We start from the raw sequence: 6235 nt of genomic DNA, 5'->3' as shown, positions 1-6235 counted from the left end.
ACACTTTTGCAGTCTGCTCTCCCACAGATCAGTGGAAGTGCTCAGGCCATGTGAATGGCGGTGGCAGCATGGAAGAGGTTCGTGCTGTCCTCTCTCAGGATGGAAGCACGCCTGCTCCCTTGCCAACCCCTCACTCAGCGAGTTCCGGTGCTGCAAAGCCAACTGGGCCAGATTGCCCTGACAGCAGCCGAGGTGCCACAGTCTGTGGCTGGGTCTTCTCAGGCCCAAGTTCCTTATGGTCACCGGCCACAGCTATCTCATGTTCTCTCATTGGAGGCCCAGCTGAAGCCGCTCAGGGACACCTAGCAGGATCACTAGAGTAGGTAGAAGAGCACTTAAGACAGGCACTAGGAGTTGCACCAGGGTGAACAGTAGTTAATGGCAGGTGTAAAGATGACTGTAAATTTAAAAAAAATTGAAAGTCTTGTTGTACAGAGTTTGTTTGGTGAGTATTTGATAACTACGCAATGTGTTTTCTCTGAAAGCACCATGCTTGTGTTTAAGTTGACTGCAGTCCTAAGGATGGAGTAACGAACTGATGTTGTGAGGAAATAGTAATTTTTCAACTGAAGTGCTCCTGGATAAGCTGCTGTCGAAGACCCCTTGCATCTGGCAGGATGAGTGGGCCTTGCTCTTCATCTTCAGTGTCTTCCTGTTAATGCATATTCTTCTGCCTCCAGGCCTTTCTCTGCAGCTGGCTCGAAGAGTTGGCCCCTCTGGATGGCAAGTTCTACAGCATGCAGCAGACTCTCTGGGGGTTGTACTGCAGGATACCTCCAGATCCATGTGTGTTTTAGCAGAGCTCGAGTGGAGGTTTTTCACTAATTGTACCTTGTCTCTGCATCTGGGCTTGGCTTCCAGAGAGGTGTGATTAGCCAGGTCTGGAGAGGATAACTTTTGTCCACACACATCCAGCCTCTGACCCAATGCACGGGGTTAAAGAAAGGGTGAGGGGGGGTGATTGAGGACTGCTGCTGGATGAAGGCATCATGGCAGCTACCTTAGTGCTCATTTTCTGGAGGTAAAATGGCGTTTCCAAGTTGAAAGACCCCCATAATATGAATATACATAACCCAAATTGTAAACTTGACTTTCAAAGCAAAGTTTGTTGTAAAGCCAAATTAGCAACACAAAGTGGTGAGCAGTGGAACTGAAAGTGTGGAAATTACTTTTACTCACAACCATAACAAATGCAGATGACATCACATTTTCTTTCTTCCTTCCAATGTGTCTCTCTCTGCTATTGAAGATATTGGTTGACTCCTTACATTAGAGAGGTTTCAGTGAAGAAGCCTTTTTGGCTCATTTGAACTCCTCCTTCCAGAATATCGGCCATTACTTTATTAAAATTCGCTTGAAAGGCAGGCAGCCCATGGTTTAATGTCTCATCCAAAAGTCAGCACAATTGTAGTATAGGACCTACAATTAGTTTCAATGCCTTGAATTTGGTAGGGGATATCAGCCAGGGCTCCTGCTCCCAATCACTATCTAGTAATTGTTATCCACTAATCTTCCCATCTTAAACTGATGTGGGATCTTAGGGAGCAGGAGCAACTAAAATCTCACTCTAAGCCAGTCAGCAGAACTAAAGTAGGTCTGATGAACCCCAACCTGAAAGCAGATCTTGAAGTTCAACAGGCAAAACATTGACCAGAATTTTAATTGGGAGGCGGGTTGGGAGCTGGGTGGAGGGGGTGGGGGTATGCTAGGAAGCAGTCGGGAAACCCGGAGAACAGGTTTTCCACAGGCCCTGCTGAATTTAACGGCAGGGGCTGATTTGCATTTGAAACCTCTTTTTCCCACCTGCAGCCAGCCAGATGGAGAGGCTGGCTGGCTGTGGGTGGACAGGCCTGTGGCACTAGGCCACAGAGAGGAGAACGATCGGGTGGGAGGTGACTGGGGGCCTCAAGAAAAATCGGGGGGGGGGGTGGATTGAACACCGGGGGATGGAGTTAGATGGGGGCCTGGATTCTGATGGGGGGGCGGAGTCTGATGGGGGGGGGGAGTGAACACCAGAGCCGGAGTCTGATGGGGGGGAGGGCGAACACCAGGGGCCGGAGTCTGATGGGGGGGGGGGTGAACACCGGGGGGCCAGAGTCTGATTGGGGGGGGGGTGAACACCGGGGGTTGGAGTCTGATTGGGGGGGAGAGGAGTGAACACCGGGGCCCAGAGTCTGATGGGGGTGTGAACACCAGGGGCCGGAGTCTGAGGGGGGCTGAACAGCAGGGGCCGGAGTCTGATAGGGGGGAGGAGTGAACAGCGGGGGCTGGAGTCTGATGGGAGGGTGAACACTGGGGCCCAGAGTCTGATGGGGGGGGGGGGTGAACACCGGGGGCCGGAGTCTGATGGTGGGGGAGTGAAAACCGGGGGCTGGAGTCTGATGGGAGGGTGAACACCGGGGCCCAGAGTCTGATTGGGGGGGGGGGGTGAACACCGGGGGCCGGAGTCTGATGGTGGGGGAGTGAAAACCGGGGGCTGGCGTCTGATGGTGGGGGAGTGAACACCGGGGGCCGGAGTCTGATGGGAGGGTGAACACCGGGGCCCAGAGTCTGATTGGGGGGGGGGGGGTGAACACCGGGGGCCGGAGTCTGATGGTGGGGGAGTGAAAACCGGGGGCTGGCGTCTGATGGTGGGGGAGTGAACACCGGGGGCCGGAGTCTGAGGGGGGCTGAACAGCAGGGGCCGGAGTCTGATAGGGGGGAGGAGTGAACAGCGGGGGCTGGAGTCTGATGGTGGGGGAGTGAACACCGGTGGCTGGAGTCTGATGGGAGGGTGAACACCGGGGGCCGGAGTCTGATGGTGGGGGAGTGAACACCGGGGGCCGGAGTCTGATGGGGGGAGGAGTGAACAGCGGGGGCTGGAGTCTGATGGGGGGAGGAGTGAACACCGGGGGCTGTAGTCTGATGGGGGAGGGTGAACACCGGGGGCCGGAGTCTGATGGTGGGGGAGTGAACACCGGGGGCCGGAGTCTGATGGGGGGAGGAGTGAACACCGGGGCCCAGAGTCTGATGGGGGGAGGAGTGAACACCGGGGGCTGGAGTCTGATGGGAGGGGGGTGAACACCGGGGGCTGGAGTCTGATGGGGGGGAGGAGTGAACACCGGGGCTGGAGTCTGATGGGGGGAGGAGTGAACACCGGGGGCTGTAGTCTGATGGGGGAGGGTGAACACCGGGGCCTGGAGTCTGATTGGGGGGGAGGAGTGAACACCGGGGGCCGGAGTCTGATCAGGCGCGAGGCAGAGAACATCGGGCTGGAGGATGATCAGGGGGGTGGAGAGGGAGTTAACATTGGGGGTGGCCTGAAGATCATTGGTGGGTGGGAGAGGCCATGAAGCTGATCAGAAGCCTTTGGGGGGAATCGGAGGCTTTGTGGGGGGGCTCCGATCGCGGGGAGTGGGTTCGGCAGTGACGCTGGATCTAAGAGGTAAGTGTAAAAGCAATTTCCTCCTGGATCCAGCAGTCCTCGCCTTCCATTAGCTGGCGGGTTCCCCGAGGCCTGCGAAACCTGACCAGCCACAGTTAAATTTGAAATGGTGGTTAAATCTGAGGCATGCCAGCCTCATTATAATATTTAAATGGGTGACCTGCCTCCTGGGAGCAGGTTGGCTGCTGGCCGCCCCGTCCCATCTCCGTTAAAACCGTAAGTGGGCGGGTTGGAAGCGGATTCTGGTTGGGATTCAGTATTTTTAACACTTTCACTTCCCACACGCCCCCAACCCACTCGATTTTTGGGGTTAAAATTCCCCCGAATGTGTACAGCTGATGTGGGCGCTAAATTAGGTTACCTTTATCAAAAAAAAAGTTTATTACTTTGGGCAGCTCATGCAGTGGGGGAGGGGAGGTGAACTTCACAAGAACACAAAGTTTGTTGATAACAAGGGGGCAAATGACCAAATGAAGAGCTGCAGCATAAAACCTGTGAGCTGCTAAAATCTGACATTTCTGAAACCTCACTGTAAAATAAAAATGTTCCCAATAAGCAAACAATAGCTGCAACTTCTGTAGGCTGCAGAATGCTCTGCCATTCCCTTTTATAAATGATTTAGCATTTCAGATGTAAGCATTTGGTGAAAATCATACAGGACAAGGGCATAAAGGACAAAATCAAAAATTCAAGTCAGACCTCGCATGTGCTTGTAATAAATATTATAATGTGTGTTGCTTAGGGTAAATGTTCAGAGACTCTGCTCCTGGCACAGGGTCTTGCTCGATCGGAGTGTGGATCAAAGAATCGGGTTTCGGGGGTCAGCATGCCTCTTGCACAAGGCTTCTGATTTTCCAATGATTAGAACTGATAAGAGAAGTGGAAAGTAAAAGTAAAGCATTTTCTATTGCAGTATTATGCACCTAAATCAGTGCCATGATAATGTACAATTTCTAGGCAAATAAAACATATATCTCAGTATTGAGCTGAACACTGTATTGTGCAGAATTATACATTGTATATTAATTTCATAGTTGCACTTACTTAACACTCACATTAAGCCAATTAGTCTTAGTACATTGCTGTGATGTTGCTGAGTTACTACCCTGAAAACGAATGATGGACAAATTATGAGTTTTGTAACGTCAGCAGTTTTTGGATATTATTTAATCCCCTCAAAGGGAAGCAGGATGATTTCTATTTTGCTATTTTATTATCTGATTTATTTTAACATCATGTTGCATTTCCCTCACTTCAATAACCCAGATTAATCCTTGTACTAACTAATAGCCCAGAGCAGTTATAATACAATTTTTGCCTTAGGCGCATTGCACATTTGCATTGCACCAATGTGACAAGCTGCAATATTAATGGACAGATTCACAGTGGCAGTAGTATAATGACAAACAGTGCAGTTGAACCACTTATGATTTTTAAAAAAAAACTTATGCAAGTCATTAACGTTAGGAAGAAGCTGATAGTCCCATTGACTCTTCTGTGACATTACTAATGTTACCAGTACATAGATACTGTTGGGGAGAGCTTTGTATCGGTGTGTAAGTATGCATGTACAGAGCTCCATTTGCCAGACCAGAGAGAGAGAGAGAGAGGCAATGTTGGCAGTACTGTGTTGCTGCAGGTTTGTACCCCCCTAAAGCAGCTATCGGTCTTAAACTGATACCTGTGCTATAACAGAGCTACAACAGTACAATACACTTGCTTTGTAAAACTCTTGGGTATACCACAAGCTCCTAACTACATGTTTTTGACAGTTTCCTTGTTAATTGGGAGTTACGATAACATTCCACCCCTACGCTGTTTTGTAACACATGGCCATTGAAAACAGTCTTTTTAAGGAGAGTCTTCTCTATAAGAATGGTACATTAAAAACACCTTCAAAGCTTCATTGATATTATGGGTGTAATAATCTAAATAATTGATTATTTATTCATCTTGTGTTTAAATCTCACTGAAGCCGAAGATTGCATTCATGAGTTGTATTCATGAGTTTTATAAAAAGCATTACCATTGCGGGACTTCATTAGCTGATGTATCCTAACTTAGACTTTATGATCAGTAATAATACATTGCAAGTGTTTCAATAACTTTCTTGTCACACTTTCATTTCCAGTCAAAATAAAATGGTTATAAAAAGCACAATTTAAACCCCATTTTCTTGTTTGAATGTACTAGAATCAGCTAAATTAAAAAAAAAACTAAATATAAATAACATGCCTGCTTTTTAGGAAAATCTGTTATTTAATTAAATTGCATGCAAATAATTTGGATCATGTTATCAGTATAGGGTCTAGATTTCTTACCTTCTAACTCATTGGCGAGCTCCCCCCCCCAGGAGACCTAGATGCCAAAAAGCAACAGGATGCTGTAGGATTGTCTTTTTGACTTGAAACATGATGTGCAAAGAGGCAAAAAAAACTATGAAATGCACTTTCATTCTTTACTGTTAGTGCCCCGACATTAGACTGACTTTAATAGCCTGGGATGATTTCAGCTTATAAATCTTCAAATGGAGGATAAAGTTCAAGTAGATAAAATCAAACAGATGTTGGTGGGAGGATTTCTTCGTGACCCATAAAAGTGCTATCATCAAAGAGAGGAATCATTTGTTTTGAATTATTACAATGTTATCAAAAGGACTGTAGCAGCCTGTTTGTTAAGAAATCGGATCTGTTTATCTAAAAACAGAACAAAAATGCCACGCTAAAAGGTCTCTGGGAAAGTGTGGTGAGATTGACGGGTGACACAGCAGGGTAAGTTTTGTGGTCCAGTGATTGACAGCTGCCCAGTAAA

At 48.1% G+C, this 6235-nt stretch overlaps 1 pseudogene; it reads left to right on the top strand.

Moving 5' to 3' along the window:
* Nucleotides 1–4503: 4503 nt before the first annotated feature.
* LOC147122934 (small nucleolar RNA SNORD36) lies at nucleotides 4504–4577 on the top strand (annotated as a pseudogene).
* The last annotated feature ends 1658 nt before the right edge of the window (nucleotides 4578–6235 follow it).

This window comes from Somniosus microcephalus, chromosome 2, assembly GCF_052327205.1.
Source record: "Somniosus microcephalus isolate GS21.2 chromosome 2, FLI_Smic_1.0, whole genome shotgun sequence".
NCBI lineage: Eukaryota > Metazoa > Chordata > Chondrichthyes > Squaliformes > Somniosidae > Somniosus > Somniosus microcephalus.
Note: the sequence above shows the minus strand (reverse complement) of the source record. Positions and strands in the feature narration are given on the sequence as shown.